Here is a 20,055-nt window from a genome sequence, read left to right on the forward strand (position 1 = left end):
CCAAAGTACAGACTTAGTAAGCAGAATCCTTATCAACAGTATTGCTTTTCTTCAGTGTGCACTGATATATATCTGTTACCAACTAATTATTTATTACTTTGAGAATTTTTATTTGATGAGTACCACTGGGTCTTTGTTATGGTTCTTGTCCCAAAGCCTCCTGCAATCATAAGGGGTGCTTTTCAGAGGTGACTGGATCTAGAGTGTGTGGTCCTAGGTTTAAGGGTGTGTGATTATTAAATCAACCCACTGATTGGGTTGGCATAGTTCTGGCTAGGATTAAGGGTGTGAGTGCTATACCTACCCTAGTGCAGATAGCTTGCATAAAACATAAGGGGCAGAAAGAGGGCTAATGTGCTCTTGCCTGCCTTGCTTGCCATGGACTGCTTTTCCTCTGCCATGCCACCCTGCCTTGAACACAGCTAACACTGGACTGAAAGCTCTAAAAACTGTGAGCCAAATAAACTTTTCGTCCTCCTTTCATCCTTTAACTTTTCATGTCAGGTAATTTGTCTCAGCAATGAGAAAAATGACTGAGACTCCTGTTCCAAGCACTGTCAAGTGATCTTTCTTTGGCTACTGCCAGAAGTTTAACTGTTGAAAATTTTATCCATGTTGTTAGCTGTGTCTGCTTATCGTTTAAAAATTTATTTATATATTTATACTTGTTGATATTGTTTTAATTAAAAATTGATCTTAAAGCAAGAGTTTTGAAAAATCTGCCAGCCAAGAACTATTCCTCCAACATCATTTGGTTGTTGTATAAGTCTTAACTTTGTGAGGAGTCAAAGAATTAAAGTATATTTCATCTCACACTGACATCTTGATATTGTTTGTCTGTGCCCAAGAGCTTTGATTTCCTACTTTTATTTACTTTTCCCCACTGGTCCTTCCTATGAAAATATTCTTTCATTAAATCTAATTCATCACAGCTTGCTTTGCTAGATTTTTCATATAGTGGCACATAGAGAAAGTGATGATATTTGTATGGCACACTGGAGTTAATGGGCAGGTCCACTTGCAGTGGGCAGGAGCTGCTCCGGGCGGGTGTCTGAGTCAGTTCCCTCCCATCTGCTCTGAGCCTTGAGGGAGTAGTTAGGTGTGTGCACCTGGAATCCATTTGCAGCATAGTAGTCTGCTTTAGCAAACCGGCTGGGAAACTGTAATAGAGACTCTTCATCCCTTCTAAATACTAATGTTAAGCAGATCAATGCTTCTTTAATCTTTAATGTGCTTATGCATTGCCTGGGGATCTCAATAAAAATGCATATCTTGATTCAGTAGGTCTGCATTTCTAACGAGCTCCCAGATGCCGCCAGTGTGGTTCATGGACCATTCTTTGTGTCATAAGGAACTAGATGATTCATTAATACAACTTTCCTTGTAAAAATTATGAAATACTCCAATCATAGAAAATTTTCTTTTAAAAGTACTTGCAAAATTAGGCATAAAACAGCTTTTTTTTGAACTGCAGGTAAAGTCAAACACTCTTCTTGACTAAACCTGCCCTTGTTCAGCTTTACATATCCAATATATTAGGAACTTCAAATTGTTGTTCTGTAACTCTAATTTTAAAGCTATTTTAAAGCTATCATAACTGACAGTTCCTCTTTTTAAAAAATTAATTTAAAGCTATCATAACTGACAGTTCCTCTTTTTTAAAAATTAATTTTAATGGTACATTTTAGGTATACAATATAATCACATTCATCATTGGAAATTTGCATCTTTATGTAATCTCTCTTGGTTCTTATTTTTTCCCCATTCCCCTGCCCTCCCTTCAACCCCTCCATCCTTCCCTATTTATAAAGACTTTGCTTCCATTTTTTCATTTTTTCATATTAATTCCATTCCCTTCTTTCCTTTCCCTTACCCCTCCTACTTCCCTTTCCCCGTTGCTCCTTTTCTTCCTATTTCACATTATCTATTATACCTTTTAGTCCTTATTTACACTTTCAGTTTCTCACACTAGAGAAACTATTTGGTATTACACATGTGTGTCCTATTTATTTCACTTAAGAGTATTGCCTCAATGTGCATCCATTTAGCTATAAATGTCTCTGATTTCTCATTTTTTTATGGCTGAGTAGTATTACATTTTATAAAAAAACACATATTCTTTATCCAGCCTCTGGTTGATGGGCAATTGGGCTGTTCCAAGTTTTAGTTATTACAAACTGTGCAGCTATAAACATAGGTAAGCATGTATCTCTGTGGTATGATTCTTTTAATTCTTTAGGGAAGATCCCCAGCTGGGGAATAGCTGGGTCAAATGGGACTTCCAGTCCTAGTTCTTTGAGGTATCTCCATACTGATTTCCAACAATGGTTGCACCAGTTGACACTCCCACCAGCAGTGGAGCAGGGTTCCTCTTTCCCCACAGCCCTGCTACATGATAGCAGCCATTCTTACTGGGGTGAGGTGGAATCTCAGCGTTGTTCTCATTTGCATCTCTCAAATGATCAATGATGTTGAACATTTTTTCATATGTTTATTTGCTATTTCTACTACTTTGTCTGAGAAATGTCTGTTCATTTCAGATGGCCATTTTTGGATTGGGTCTCTAAATTTGGGAGGTCTGATTTTTTTATGTTCTTTATAGAGTCTAGATAGTAGACCATTGTCTGAGGAAGAGCAGGTGAAGATTTTTTTCCCACATTGTGGGTTGTCTCTTCACACTGTTGATGGTTTCTCTTGCTGTGCAGAAGCTTTTTAATAAGAAGAGATCCCACTTGTTGATTGTTTGTGCTAGTTCATGGCAACTGAGGTTTTGTTCATAAAATCTTTTCCTACACCAATGTCTTCAAGGGTTCTACCTAACCTCTGTTCCAGCCAGTTCAGCTTTTCTATTTTAATAATTAGATCTTTAATCCATTTTGATTTTAGTTTAGTGCATGGTTAGAGATATAGGTCTAGTTTTAATCTTTGGCAAGTTGAAACCCAGTTTTTCCAGCACCATTTATTAAAGAGACTATCTTTCCTCCAGTGAGGGTGTTTGTCTCCTTTATCGAAGATGAGGTAGCTGAGTGTGTCTAGAGTTGTTTCTGCATCTTCTAATCTGTTCCACTGGTCCTCAGGTCTGTTTCTTTGCCAGTACCATGCTGTTTTTATCACAGTAGCTTTGTAGTATAGTTTCAAGTTGGGGGTTGTGATACTCCCTTCCATGTCTCTGTTGCCTAGAATTGCTTTTGCTATTTTAGGTCTTTTCTTATTCCAAATGAATTTTTGAATTGTTTTCTCAAGGTCCGTGAGGTATGCTGCTAGGAATTCAATTGGATTGCATTGAATCTATATAGCAGTTCTGGAATTATGGCCATTTTCACTATGTTGATTCTTGCTGCCTAGGATGTCTTGCCATTTTCATTTTCTTTTCTTTTTTTTTGTACCAGGAATCAAACTTAGGGCCTTGAGCCTGTGAGGCAGGCAGTGGAAACACTGAGCTAAATCCCGGCCTCCATTTTCTGATATCATCTTCAATCTCTCTTTTCAGAGTGCTATAGTTTTCAGAGAAGAGGTCTTTGATTTCTTTTGTTAGGTTGAGTCCTAGGTGTTTCCGTTTTTTGGATGCTACTGTGAAAAGAATTTTTTCCCATATTTCCCTCTCAGTGAGTCTGTTGTTCCTGTAGAGGAAAGCTGTTGATTTTTGTGTGCTGACCTTGTATCCAGATACTTTACTGAATTTGGTTATTAAGTCTAGAAGATTTTTGGTGGAGTTCTTGGGGTCTTCGATATAGAGTATCATGACATCTGCAAAGAATGACAATTTGACTTCTTCGTTTCCTATCTTTATTCCTTCTATTTCTTTCTCTTGTCTAATTGCCGTGGCTAATATTTCCAAAACTATATTGAACAGGAGTGCCAATAGTGGACATCCTTGTCTTGTTCCTGATTTTAGTGTGAAGGATTTCCGTTTTTGATCATTTAGTATGATATTGGCTGTTGGTTTTTCATAGATGGCTTTTATCAGATCGAGGTAGAGACCGTCTATTCCAATTTTTTGTAGGGTTTTTATCATAAATGCATGTTGGATTTTGTCAAATGCTTTTTCTGCATCTATGATGATAATCATATGTTTTTTTCCCTTGGCTCTATTGATATAGTGTATTACATTTATTGATTTGTGTATGTTGAACCATCCCTAGGATAAAATCCCACTTGGTCAGGGTGTATGATCTTGATGATCCTCTGCATTCTATTTACCAGTATCTTATTAAGGATTTTTGCATCTATGTTCCTTAGTGAGATTTGTCCATAGTTCTCTTTTTCAGTTAGGTCTTTCTCTTCTTTTGGGATCAAGGTGATGTTTGCTTCCAGGAATGAATTCAGGAGCATTGCTTTGCTTCCTATTTCATGAAGAGTTTAAACAGTAGTGGCAGTAGTTCCTCTCTAAACGTCTTGTAGAATTCGGCAGTGAAGCTGTCAGGACCCTGGCTTTTCTTTGTAGGTAAGTTTTTAATTATATTTTCAATTTCATTGGTTGATATTGGGTTGTTTAGAATTTTTAGGTCTCTTTGTTCAACTTTGGTAATCCATATGTATCTAGGAATCTGTCCATTTCTTCTGTGTTTTCCATCTTATTGGCATATAGATTCTGGAAGCAGGTATTGATGATCCTCTGGATTTCTGCTAGGACCCTTGTAATTTCATCCTTTTCATACCTAATTGTATGGATTTGGGCCTTTTCTTTCCTTTTTCTGATAAGGTTAGCTAAGGGTTTTTCCATTTTGTTTATTCTTTCAAAGAACAAACTCATGGCTTTATTGATATTTTGTATCGTTCTCTTAGTCTCCATTGCACTGATATCTGCTCTGATCCACACAATTTTCTCCCTTGTTTGAGCTTTGGGTTTTCCTGCTCTTCTTTTTCTAGAAGATTGAGGATCAGCATCAGGTTGTTTAATTGGGCTTGTTCTGTTTTCCTAATATGAGTATTCACTGCTATGAATTTCCCTCTTAAGACTGGTTTCATTGTGTCCCATAAATTCTGATATGTTCTATTGTCATTGTCATTTAATTGTAGGAACTGTCTGAGTTCTTCTTTAATTTCCTCTATGACCCTTTGGTTATTCAGAAGTGTGTTGTTCAGTTTCTATGTGTTTATGAAATTCTTGCCATTTCTTTTGCTATTGATCTTCAATTTCATCACACTATAGTCTGATAATGTACAGGGGATAACTTCAATTCCTTTGCACTTATTTAAACATGTTCTATGAGTATGTGACCTATTTTGGAGAATGACCCATGTGCATCCGAAAAGAATGTGTATTCTGATTTTGTGGGTGGAACACTCTGTAAACATCTGTTAAATTCATTTGTTCCAGAGTTTTATTGAGTTCTAGTATTTCATTGCTTATTTTTGGTCTAGTTGATCTATCTATTTGTGACAATGGGGTATTGAGGTCCCCCACTACTATTGTATTAGTGCTTATTTGATTTTTCATGTCTGTTAGTATTTATTTTATATAGCTGGGGCACTAGTGTTTGGTGCATAGATATTTATGATTGTCATCTCTTCCTCTTGGATTGTTCCCTTTACAAGGATGTAATGTTCTTCTTTGTCTCTTTTAATCAGTGTTGGTTTGAAATCCACTTGATCTGCCAAGAGGATAGCTACTCCTGCTATTTTTGGGTTCCTGTCACAGGGAGTATTGTTTTCCATCCTTTAACTTTCAGTCTACGAGTTTCTTTTTGAATTAACTGTGTTTCTTGTACATAGCATATTGTTGGATCTTGCTTCTTGACCCATTCTGCAAGTCTATTTCTTTTGACTGGTGAATTGAGACCATTAATATTGATGGTTATAACTGATAGGTATTATCATTGTCGTGACTTTTTCTTTTGTTGGATTCTCCCCATTTGTGTTTAATTTCTTTGCGTGCCTGATGGATTCATTCTGCAGGGCTTCCTGGGGTTTTGATCCTAGCTGTCTTTTCCTAGGATATTGTCTAAAATTTTTTGGAGTGCTGGTTTGGCATTCATGAAGTTCTTAAGGTGCTCTTTGTCATGAGAGTATCTTATTTCTTCATCAATTTTGAAAGATAGTTTTGCAGGGTACATCAATTTGGGTCAGAAGCTGTTTTCCTTTGGGGTTTGAAATACATCACTCCAAGTTCTTCTTGTCTTGAGGGCATGTGTTGAGAAGTCTCCTGTGATTCTGATGGGCTTTCCTTTGTATGTGATTTGATTCTTTTCTCTCACTGCTTGTAGAATTTTGTTCTTCAGTTGGGTTTTTGGAATCTTAACTATTATATGCCTCTGTGTAGATTTTTTTTGACCAAGGCTAGCTGGAGTCCTATATGCCTCACTTATCTGTATGTCAAGTTCTTTTCCCCTGCTTGGGAAGTTTTCTGCCATCACTTCTATGAACAGTTTTTTTTTTTTATGTCATCTGCACTCTCTCCTGTTTCTTCATTGATTCCAATCAGTCTGATGTTATTCTTCTTTGCATCGTCTAGCAGCTGCTGGATTGATTTCTCATGGTCCCTTACTATTTTTAAGAAATTTTTCTTTTCCTGGGCGCTAATTGCAATCCTATCTTCTACATCTGAAATTCTGTTCTCCCATTGGCTCATTCTGCTGTGTAAACTTTCAATGGAGTTTTTAATCTCCTGGAAATCTGTTTGCATCTCTTTTATGTATTCCATTTGTTTTCTATGTTGGGATTCCATCATGTTCCTCAGCTCCTCTATTTTTTTTAACTGTTTCCTTTCTAGATTTATTAATCATGTCTTTCACTATGGGGACAATCTCTGCTTTTATCTGAGAAATTATTTCTGATTTCATTTTTTTCCTATCCTCTTTTGTTGCCAGTTCAGGGAGTCCAAGTGGTTGAGTATCAGAGTGTTCCACGTCATTTCCCTTTGGGGTTGCTTTAGGTGATCTTGAAGTCTGGTTGTGAAACTTGTTTATGTGTCTTCTCATTTCAATGGGGTTTGGGTGGGGTGGTGTGGGGTGTGTGTGCTGCTGGCACCCACGTGGCTCTTTTTCTCAGTGCTGGGAGCGGCTCTGGTCCTCTGCACTGGGGGCAGTGGTAAAGCCAACAGTTTCTCTTAGAACAAATACTTGGCTGGAGTGCAGCAAGCTACTAAATCTGGTTTTCTCATAATCAGAGAAAAATACCCTTGTCAAAGAGAGATGATAGCTGATTATTTAGGCAGGCATTTGTGCTAGATTGAACTACTCAAAGAAAAGCATAATTGTGTTGAAATTATCATATTCTATAAGTCCTTGATGTAGAGAAGTTATCCTATTAAAAGAATGACTTGACCTTAAACAAAATATCCTTTTCTCTTCAAACTGGGACTAAAATTTTTTGTTCTAGAAATTGTTGTTTTTCTGGAACTGTGGATGAATGTAGACTTAGAGTGTGCAGGTGACAAGTTCTACTTTAAAATAGAAATACATTTAAAGGCAAATATAAAAATGGCTGAAGTGGAATTATAATTTCTTTGAAAGAGGAAATGAATTTTCAAGTTTCAAATCATCTTGAAAATAAAAATTTAAGCTTTTCATTTTCATACAAACCAGTTTTTGCAGAAGAGAAAGCATTGGCACGATATGAAATTGAAAATAAAGTGTACTTCAGGGCCGGGGATTTAGCTCAGTGGTTTTGCTGCCTGCTGCATAAGCGCAAGGACCCGAGTTCGATCCCCGGTACAAAAAAAAAAAAAATGTACTTCTGTGTAAATTAAAGTTATGGAAATTTCAAACATTTTTATAGAATAACTTATTTCTGAAAGGTCAAATATCTTTCATGAATCTTTTTGAAAAGTTTGGTGAACAACAACTTACTCTATCAATTTTTATATGCAAGTATTGTTTGAGACTTTTGAATATAAATTTACTAGTAGGGAGTGAATTTGACATTATTTAGAAATCTTTTATGTTTAAAGAAATATAAATTAAATCATTTTACTTTTTGAATGAAATATCTTGGAAGAAAGGGTAGATGAAGTAGTAAGTTTGAAGATCTGGAAATAAAAGTGCTCACTTATAATGTAGGAAAGAAGCAGCTCTTCAAAGTCTGTATTTGAATATATAGAAAGACAAATTAATAATTCTAGAGTGCTAAAAATCTCAATAAGAATGTGAATGAAACAAACTATGAAAGTTAACTGCAGAATTCCATTACCAAAGAATGGCAGCCTCCCTTCTAAGCAGAGCAAGAACAAGTGGGTGGAGCTTTCTCGACAAGAAGTAGTTTATAAATTTTATATCAAGCCTTTCTTTGAAGATTGCATAAATAGATTATGGAATAAAATGCTTTGACTATGGTTGAGTAGTTTTATGGCCAATAAGTTGTAGTACATGGTGTTTTACATTAGAGAAAAGGGCAATCAGATTTCACGCTTCAGAGTATAAATTGATTACTCTCTTGGGGCCAGATCATAAATCATTTTCCCGGCTAACTGTAATTTCACATGATTGCTAAAAAGCAGCTCTTCAAAGTCTGTATTTGAAGAATTAAACTTAGGCCACTAGAGTTATCAGATGACAAATCCTAGTGAACTGATATTTTTAATGAAGAAAATATAAATTTAAAATAGATTATACATCCATTTAAATTGCAAGATTTTGCTTTACAAAAGATAAAACAACATTCTAAAAGCCATTACAGTATTTCCCTTAAAGTGACTACAGTGTAGGTAGTCACATCCAGGAGGAGGCTTGGACATACAACAAATGTGAGGACAGGCAGGTTCCAAATTAGGAAAATCTACCTACCTCAGGAACCAAGGTGAGCCAGTACCATTATAGACATTTTGCATACATGACGCCATAGGAATGATTATTTGTAAAAGAGATCTCTTTTCCTAAAAATAAGGGCTTTTATGAAACAGCTAGGCAGAGCTTCCAGAATATTCCTTATATAAATACAGTGTATCATATGTGATTGGAACAAAATAAAGCATACTTTCATCAAAATAGTGTAGGGAATTTTTCAATTTTCAATGTTTCCCTGTCAGCATTTCCTCCTGACTTGAACACAACTGAGCATTTCTTGAAGCTAAAATCTCTTGGAATGTGTCCACAGAGATGAAATTGGCCACTGCTTCACCATTTATCATGATTAATTATGTTCAATATTCTTATTAGCTACCCACTTCCTACTGGTCTTTCTACTTAAGAAATTACCATTTTCCTTCTGTACTCCAATAATCCCTCCACACAAAGCGGATATTTAAAATATTATCAACTTACCTTAGTAATGACCAGCTAAAAATCATTATCAATCCTCCAATCTTCCCCAGCATGAGTAAACTGCACTAGGCAGGAAATCTGAACACATTCTCCCTACCTAACCATCTCCAATCCTAGCTCTTCACTGTCTCAATGGTAGAATGCATTATTATGCTGATGTGTGGGATAGTCACTCAGCACATGCTATAGACCTTCTGGGCCTCTGGGATGATGGATGCAGGGGTCATAAGGGGGTGCTGTTAAATAAAGTCAATTTTACTCTATAGCAAAGAACCACTATATAAAACCTTTCAGGATGATGTGGTAAACTGTGAATGGGGAGTACTATTTTCTGAAAACAAACGTCTTATTGCTTAAATAACCAGAGCAATTATAGAAACAAGACTCTATGTTCAGCAGTATCTAAGACACTGCCATGCTATAGAAAGAGCGTAGGTTTTAAACTCTAATAAATCTGGAGTTGAAGGCAGTTTTCCTATTTCAGTGATCTCAAGTATGTTATTTAGTCTAATTTTCCTCTACTCCCTCATCTGTAATATAGAAATAAAAATACTCCACGGGGCCCATTTTAGCTTTAAGTGGAACAGCCTACATGGAGGATTTAACAGAGTGACTGGCTGACACTTAGATGATGCCTGATAAGTAGCTATTACCATTCCTCTCAGTCCTTTTTCAATGGACCTCTGATTAACCTATAGTATATATGTAATTTATGCTGGAATATTTTAGGTTAGTGGTTCTTTATTTGGTTTTGGTTGTAGTACCATGTCTATCACTGAGATTGTTGTCCTTAGGAAATGGTTGCTTTTATGAATGACAATATTCTGCCAAATGGTTACTAGATTCCCAATTTACTCTGAGGAACTGTCTTCCTTACCTAGCTGTTGTTGCTGAAAAGACCTTGTTTCCAACTCTGCTACGCACCTGGATTCTAACCGATAGTGAATCCACAGTATAAATGTGGCTTCTTTTCTGTCTTATGGCTATAATGTTTCTTTTTAATCAAAGCAAATGATACTTATTAATATAACACTTCTTATCAATCACTAAATTATAATCCTCTGATATTGTTAAACTATAATCTGATACAACTCATTGAAAAATTCTTTTTCTGAATCTTTTAAACTTATTCAAAGCAAAAGACTTTTTAAACCAGACATAAAAAGTTATTTCTAGACACAAGAAAAACAAAGTGAATAAGGTATGATTGAAATAGACAATTAATATTTAATTTTTTAAAAAAAGTATTATAGTAAAATACACATTGCTATTAATCCCCTTCAAGACACTCCCTCTTGCTATGAGTATTATTATCCCAATAGTCTTGCCCTTCCTGGAAGTTGTCATGTGTTTACAAGATCTGATAAAAAATATAGTGAAAGCTGTTGCTGAGTGCCATCCTTACAAAGGATGTGAGTTCATTTATATTATTCACTGAATCTGATACCGTGAAACTTCTAGCTCTCCTACAAAGTCAAAATGATCATAAAAGGTAAACATTTCTAATTGAGCAAAGACATAAAAGCAGCCACAACAACACACCTAGAGAAACTCATGTAAGAGGAACCATTTCCTAAGGGCAACAACCTCAGTGTTCAGAAAGTGGCAAGAACAGTGGGATAAGTGTGTCCAAAGAGATACAGTGTTTCCAGGGGACTTAATGGCAATGTAGCCTGCAGTGTAGCAATTTTTAAAAAAAATTTAAACTTTCACCATATTATTTTTATCATACCTCATATTCTAAAGGAGTGATTGATCTTTTACGTTACTCACCCTCAAAGAAGTAATATCACTACCTGGTAACTGTGTGACCTTTGCGAAGATAATTATCATACAACCTCAGTTTCTTCACTTTTAAAATGGGATAATATAAGTATTTACTTTATAGGAAGTTGGTGAGAAATTAGTGAGATGAAGTATGTATACTGCCTAGAATAGTGCTGACACAAAATGCTTTAGGGTATCATTACTATGTGATATGCTATTTTTATTTTTGAAAAAATGTTCTTTTATAGGTAAAGTGTTATAATAGTCTAAAAAATGTTATGTTAACAAAAATTCTGGATGCTTCCCCACTTCACATCTGAAAGTTATCGATGGTGTAGTCCTTGGGCAATGAAGATGAGAAATCTTGTTCTTCACTTTCCTATATTTTTCATCAAATGTAGTTTGGCTATTATTTCTGCAATATTAATCATCCAAATTTTTAAAATGTGTGTGTGGTTTCTAGTCTTTGGGATATTTTTATAGGACACTTGGATGATTGGATAGCTCTCTGAATGTCCTTCTTTCTCTTAGCCTGGAATGCTTTTGCCAGAAACAGAATGCTGGGTGAAGTTCAGCATAGACCCAATCCATTGTGCTATGTCTTTCCTTCTATCGGCATTTTCCTTTCTTGTAGCTGCCTTCTCCAGCACACCCCAGCCTTGCTATGATGTGATATTAAAGCAGTTACATTAAGCATTTACATTGACCTGAGGTAGAGAGGGGGAGGTTGGAAAGAGGACAGGCTGTCTGTATTCCATGCATAGGCATTTGTGCACTTTTCTGTAGGCTATGGGAAGTTATGTGAGTGCTTTAAGCAGTGGAGTGCAGGGATTGTTCTGTTTGCAGATAGGATGAGTGGAGCCAGTGAAGCTGGAGGCTGGGAAATCCACTGGAAATAATCCAAGGTAAAGATCTAATCTGGGGCAGTAGGAGAGGGAACCAAGAAGGGCTGAAAGGGTTGAAATAATATATTTAGTATACAATAAATCAGGACATAAGTCCCATGAGATATAATGGAGTCAAGAGACATCTGATAAAATAATAGTTTCTTCCTTTACCGCACAACTTACATAATAATCCTAATTAGTCACAGCAGTAAGTGCACACCTTTGTTCTGGTTATTAGGCTATATTTTCCTGAGGTACCAAACTCACTTGTGCTGCTGGCTCTGGTACTCTGCAAACTGCATTTCTGCTTTGCCCTCTTGTTTCGCACTAGTCTATGTCATACTACTGTCTTCCTCCAGAGGGAACCGGCGGTTCCTGAAAATGGACCAGGTCCTTTTTGGCTTCCGGCTCCGGAAGCATCACTAGAGCAACGCATTTTTGCCCAGACTTCCCGATGTGGTTTTGGTTTCCACTTGTTTTTCTCGCTTGCAGAAGCGATCTCCTCATACACCCCCAGTGCCTCCTCCTTAGGGGTTTGAGTTTCACTTCCACGGGGCTCCTCCTGCAAACTGTTGGACTCCCAGGATCCCAACTCCTTCCTTAGGTTCCCCAGCCCTATAGGTGAAAGCTGCCTCTTGTACTTCCTCTGTATTACCTTTTCCCTGGGATCCCTAGTAGCATTTTCAGTTCTCCAGTAAGTTGTTTGTACAATGGATATTATTTGTCCAATAATTGTTTGAACAGTTTCCTGTGTGACATTTTGTCTGTCACAATACTGGAGTGATTTTTTATTTTTCTGATTGATACAACATCATTGTGGGATTCTTTACTCCTTTGCTCCACCAGTTTAGGAGCTAGTATGAGAGGAGGGAATGAGAATTCCATACCTATCAAAAATAGTAAAGAAAATGGAAAATTGGCTGCTCATTATTAACTTTAATGGCTCTGCCTTGCAGCCGTGATATAATGAACACCATAAAGAAAGGTTTCAGGACTCAGAGGCAAAAGTCTTCTTTTCCATACATCATTTTTCCCCATCACCTCTTGCTGTCTGGTTTCCTAACTTCTCAAGTAGCAATGCAAAAGTCTTGACAAATATATGGCCTAAATGAATGCACATGATGTGTCCCCTTTTCCTTTTCAAGTTTCTCTATTTTTTTTTTGTTGTTGTTGTTTCGCACTTGCAGTTCTCATAATAAGTTTGGGTAAAATATTGCAGAAAAATAAAAATAATAGCATCACTAACAATTCTGAATGTGTATCATATACTAGACACAATGCTAAATATTTTACATATATCGTGTGGCCCTTATCAGAATTCTGCCGTGTCAGTATCAGATTATCTTCATCTTAAAGAAAGGAGAGCCGAGGCAGATTTTAGGAAGGATATCCATGTTAAACTTCACCTTAAAGATGGTGAATGGACTTAGAATTTGAATCTATGTGTTCAAACTCTAGACTCTGTGCTGGAAAGTTTCCCAATTTATTTAATTTCTCAAAATATGTCTGCAACAGAATAAAAGTACTGTTAAGAATCCCCTCCCCATTTAAAGCAGAAACTGTCAAGCAAATTGTTGCATTAAACACTATCACCCAAATTAAATTCAAATCCAACTTTTAGTGTCAACTCCTTTCCTCGAAAAATAGTAAGAAATAAAAAGGGAAGAACATTATCAGAATCTGACCAAAAAAGTTAAAGGATATAATTGCTCCAAAGTGGAATAAAGAATATCAAAGAAATATTCTGAAGGACATGAGAACCATTAAAGACTTGGGAAATGTATGAACTAAACATCATGATAGTAAAGTCTCACACTCTGTTCATTTTACCTATACTCTTCTGTCTTTTGCTAATTTGTGATCTAGCAGTAATGCCTACCAAATATTTTAACATAATTTCCTTTTTTTAAAGTGAAACTGTAAGTAATGAAGTTGTGACCTACAAAACAGGTAAGCAACGATACCTATACAAACCTAATTTATGCATGGATACCTTCACATTACAGCCAACCAATGAAAATGCACATTAATGTTCTGTTGGTTTCTACCGTGTTAAAATTCAGCATACATTATATTTGAATGTGTTTTCTGATGAACTTTAATTAGTGATGAAAGTAGTTATTTAAACATATTTTAAACACTTGTAACAAATGCTTGCTGAGCCCCAGAAACACCTCTGAGAAGTGCCACGATTTGCAAACCACTATTGGAGGGAGATGCAGGCATCCAGCAGCTCACCAACCCAATACATAATGAGATGCCATTCTCCTTTCCTGAGTACATTTATGCTGGCCCACGCTCCTGGCAAAGGAGCGTCAGGCTCCATCGATCTTAGACACTCAGAGAGTCACTTATCCATATGCTCAGGGTGTTTGACGCTGTATCCCTGCCCAGTCACAAATTAGTCACTTTCCGCTGGTGACTATGAATATAAAGGAGGCATTTTCTGAAATATGGATCTTGTTTGAACAGTTAAGGATAGTGAGACCAATGACCAATTTCTTCATTTATTATGTATCTAAAAGAAATAGCTTCAGTCTGTGGACTGTACACATGCTAATGAAAATATTCCATCCTGTAAGCCTACTTCCAAAGCTTCAATTCTTAAATGAGGAAATCGGATAAAAATAGAGTAGGAAGCTTTCCTCCCTTCCTCTTCTTTTCATTCACTGTAGGGGACCACTGTGCCTGATTTGTAGAACCATAGGTTTTGAGAGAAAGAAACTTAGAAATAATCCAGACTGAAGTCTTGTCTCTACAAGAATTCCCCAAATAGCATTTCTTATGGTCTCTGATTGAACATTTTAGTACAAGGACTTGATCATTCCACCCTTGCAAGATGAGAATTTATAGGAAGTTCTCCCATATATTATACGCCTACAACTTAGTATATCATTAGTTAATGGGCATTCAATTTGTTTCCAAGCTTTTGTTACATAAATGAAGCCTTCCTGGAGGTTCTACCATCATGATCTAATTACTTCTTGAAAGGTTCCCTATACCATCATTTCAGGAGTTAAGATTTCAACATAAAATTTAGGAGGATACAAACATTCAGACCTTGGTAATTCTGACATTTAATTATCCTGCCTTATCTTTTCTGAACAAATTCATTCCTCAGAAATTCTCTTAAAATAGGATGGTTCCTTCCAAGTGAATATCTTACCCCAAAAGTAATAAGCACCGATGTGTCTATTGGGGCTGGGAAGTTAGCTCAGTGGTTTCGCCACCTGCCTTGCAAGTGGAAGGACCCTAGTTCAATCCCCGGTACCAAAAAAAAAGAGTATACAAAACGTGTCTATTGATCTATGAAACAAAATCACCAGGGATTATTGGACTGCAGAATTTCCAGAACAGCTAAATCAGAATCTTAAATTTTATAAGAAACCCAGGTAATCTGCATGTACTTTAACATTTGAGCAGCACATATTGTAATTAGGTTAGGCATTGAGATTCTAGCCCACTTTTTCAGGCTATGGTTCCTGTGACAATTTAATTTTAAGAGACTTTATGCTGCTGTTTGGTTTTCTTGATTTATCTGGTGTTCCTGTGGCTTCCACTGGTCCTACTGGTACTGCCTGAGGAGGAGGAAACAGATTTCCCTAGACTAGTTTGCTGGTGTCTCTCCATAAGGGAGGAAGATCTCAGGTCCCAGATGCAAAGAAGCCTTCTGGGCCAAACCATTTGTGTGTCTGGGTCATTCTTGATCATTCTGGCTGCTTATCCCTGTGTCTCCCGGGGGAAAAAGGAATGTCAGGACCTCAGAGGTGGAGAAATTCCTACTTGGACAAGAGTGAGAAGAAAATTATGAAAATTTACTTGTTCTATGAAGAACCAAGAAAATCACAACTTCAATGGGAAAAGACAACTAACGCAAACCAGTGAAATGGATCAGATGTTGGAATTTGCTGGTAAGGATTTTAAAGCTGCTGTCATAAAAATCCTTCAACAATAGACTATTAATTCTTTTCAAACAAATGAAAAAGTAGAAATGTTAGCAAGGCAATAAATAAATCAAGATGGAACTAAAACATTTATTTCTTACAGTAATTTGCAAGAAGTCAAAAGAGACAAAATCTAGAATATAAACTAGAGGAAACAAATAATAAACTGAAAGTTTTAAATGTTAACATTAATAATTACCTTAAACGTATATGATCTAAAGACAGTGATACCTCATTCACGAACTTAATTCTTTCCACAATTCTAGTCACAAACCGAACTGAACTGAATCAAATTCAATGCTTAGGTTCAATGTTGACTTTATGGGGAAGTTTGATTTGATTACAATCAAATTATATACCAAGAAACAAAGCTTCAAAATAAACCTACACACACTTTTATTTGAGGATATCTATACATCCCCTCGGCACCCGATAGAACCTCTACAAAGAAAATCAGCAACATCTCAATAAGACCATTGAGAAACAAGGTCTAAATTGAGATATGTAGAACACAGCACCATCAACTGCGGAAGAATACCTATTCCTTCCAAGTGGCCACTGAATGTGAACTAAGATGGAATATTTGCTGGATCATAAAGCAGAAATAAACAAATTTGAAAGAATTGTGATCTCACAGCAAGTGTTCTCTGACCACAAGGGAATCAAACTAAAAAATCAGTAATAGAGAACAGGAAAATAGCTAAAGATATGGAAATTTAACATAATAATCCACGAATCAAAGAGAGTCTCAAAGAGAACTAAAAATATTCTGAACTGAAAGAAAATGAAAATACAATGTATTAAAATATGCTGTGCTCAGAGAAAAATTTACAACACTAAATGCTTACATTAAAAATAAGGAAAAATCTCAAATCAATAATAAGAGAAAAATAAACCTCAGACAAGCAGAAGGAAGAAAATATAAAAATCATAGCAGAATTATATGAAATTTAAAAATAATAAAATGGAAAAAATCATGAAACAATAGCTAATTACTAAAAAAGATAATGAAGTTGATAAAGCTCCACTAACAAAAATAAAAGGTATAAAATGCAAGTTATCAACACTGGGAATGAAATAAAGTACACTTTTATAAATTCTGCAATTGTTAAAAAAAATACTAGAATAATGTTAGTAACTTTACCATCATAAATCTAACAACTTAGAAAAAAAACTACAAGCTTCTTGAAAACTACAAGCTATCAAAATTTAACCCAGATGAAATAGGTAATATAAATAACCCTATAACAATTTTAAAAATTGAATTAATAGTGAAAATCTTTTTGAAAAAGAAATTTTCAAAGCCACATGTTTGAACTAGAGAATTTTACAAAATACATAAAGTCCTGAGATCAATCCCTGGTACCCCCCAAAAAAGGAAGGGCTGGGGATTTAGTCCAGTGGTTCTGCCATTTACCTCACAAGCTCAAGGACCTGAGTTCAATCCCTGGTACCAAAAAAAAAAAAAAACATAAAGAATTCACTCCAATTTTATACCACCTCTTCTAAAAACTGGAGGAACACTTCCTAACTCATTTTATCAGGCCAGTATTACCTCAATACCAAAATTAGACAAAGATAATTTAAAAAGAAGGAAGGAAGAAAGGAAGACAAATGCAGAACAATATTTCTTATGAATATTGACAAAAATAAACAAAACAAATGAAAATCCTTCCTCAAAACCCACTAGTGGGGCCAGGGATTTAGCTCAGTGGCACTGCATCTGCCTTGCAATCACAAGGTCCTGAATTTGATCCCTAGTAACCCCCTCCAAAAAAAAAAACAAAACACAACCCACTAGCAAATAAAATCTAAAAATGATTTAAAAGTTATACATTATTATGAAGTGAGATTTATTCTGGGTATGTAAGGCTGGCTTAGCATCCCTGAATCAATCAATGTAATACACTATTATCAAGAAGCTTGATGATAAAAATATTATATCAATTGTAATTGAAATAGCACTTGCAAAAAATCCAACACTGGCTCATAATTAACATTTTAATTAGGTTAGAAGTGAAGAGGAACTATGCCAGTTTGATAAGTACTACCTACAAAAATCCTACAAGCCTCATATTTATCGGCAAAGGACTGAAAACTTCTTCCCTCAGGTCAGGAACAAGGTAAGGATGTCCACTCACCACTCTTATGCAACACATTCCTGTACCTTCTTGTCACTGCTATAAACTGACAGAAAGAAATAACGTACAGATTGGAAAAGAATAAATAAAACTTCCTGTTTGTAAATGACATGGTCATCTAGGTAAAAAAAATGTCAAGACATGTACAAAAACACCCTCTAATAAGCTAACAAGTAAGTTCAGCAAGGTTATAGCATACAAGATCGATATGTAAAACTCAATTTGTTTCTTATATGCTAACAATAGCTTGTAAAATGGAAATCGAAAATACAGTAACTTCCAAAAATAAAACATTTAGGTCAAACTTAATAACATATATAAGATTGTATTCTCAAAATCACAAAGGCTATCAAAATAACTTAAATAATAAACCTAAATAAATGGAGAGACATACTGTGTTCTTAGATTGGAAGACTTAACAGAGCAAAATTCCAATTTGTTCTAAATTTATCTATAGGTTTAATGCAAACAATATCAAAATTTCAGCCGGTTTATTCATTTATGACACAAAAGCTAATTCTGTGCTTTATTTGGAAAGTCGTAGGCAGAGAGATAGACATATGTATCTATGAAATATTATACAGAACCCAGAAATAGACCCACACAAGTATGCTGACCTAGTTTTTGACAAATGTACCAGAACAATTCATTTGGAGAGGATAATCTTTTAAACAAATGAACTGGAACAACTGGAAATCTGTATGCATAGAGATGAACTCTGAGCTAAACTTTACATGTTATACAAAAATCAACAAAAATGGATGGGCATAAATGTAAATGGAGAATTGTATAATTTTTAGAAAAAAAAACCAAGAGAAATCTTGGGCATGTGGGGCTAGACAAAAAGTACATAGACTTGACACAGAAAGTATGATCTATAAAAGGAAAAAAATTATACATTGAACCTCATCAAATTGAAAACTATTGCTATATGAAAAGCCGTGTTAAAAAAATGAAAAGATAAGTTATAAAATGAAAAAAGTATTTGCAAACCAAATATTCAATTAATGCCTAGAATGCCTAAAGAATGGTCAAAACTCAACAAGATAGAACCAATCAATTCAATTAGGTAATAGGCAAATGTGTGAAGCTTGAATTACAAATTTTCTCTATTCACCAGGGGGTACTACTTAGCAATAAAAAGAATGAAATAGTAAAGCACAAATCATGAAAGATCTTAGAAATATCATAATGGTTTAAAGAAGCCAGAAGCAAAGAGTTAGATGTTATGATTTCATTCATATAATGTTCTAGAATAAGCAAAAATAAAATATCATGATGGAAATCAGAAGAGTAATTACTTGAAGAAATTGTGGGTGGAACTGTCTATGGTAATGTAAATATTCTCTGTCTTATTTGCAATGGGTATGTGCATTTGTCAACATTTGCCAAACCATACATTTATGATTTGTGCATGTAATTTAATGTAAATTATACCTCAATAAAAAGACATAAAAATGAGACATAAAACAAGAAAAATTAAGCTTCAAGGTAGTTGAAGATGTTTTAACATTCAGATTTTTTTCCTTCTGGGGACTCCCACACAGAGCGCAACCCAAGGGCATTGTCATAAAAGGCAAAACATCACCTTATGGGGTGGACTCAGCAACCCCAGCAGGTATCTACATCATGTGTTGTTCCTCCCTGTCCTTCAGTAGAGCAGCTTTTGTCCTTCTCTCCAATTAGTCATCAAGCAACCTGTTCCTGTCAACACTCCACTCCCTGCCTGGCTTATTTCCACTTCATCTTGAGCATGCTTGTTATTCATTTAGCCTTCCTTCCTTTTGTCTTACCAAGCCCCACCAGGCTGTGTGTGGTGCCGTGAGCCATATCCTCTAGGACTGCAGACACTCGTTAGACAAACGCAGAGCTGACCTCAGCTCTGACAGCTCCCAGCTGTTCTGCTTTCCTCTTCTGTCTCAAGAAATGAAAAGTCTGCTCAAGGTGCAGAAGCCAGCAACAAACAAGCTTTATTTTTATCCAAGGGACCCATGTGAGCCTTGTTTTGATGCCTCACTGAAATGTAATTGGAAGAGATAGACGGAAGGAGAAACCACGAGACCCCCAACCACAAGATGACAGTTTTTTTGAAGTTTCCCTTAAAAACTCTCCCCAG

Source organism: Heterocephalus glaber, unplaced genomic scaffold (assembly GCF_053883595.1).
Source record: "Heterocephalus glaber isolate CG9 unplaced genomic scaffold, H.glaber_assembly_v1.0 deba00001465, whole genome shotgun sequence".
In the NCBI taxonomy this organism is placed as follows: Eukaryota; Metazoa; Chordata; class Mammalia; order Rodentia; family Bathyergidae; genus Heterocephalus; species Heterocephalus glaber.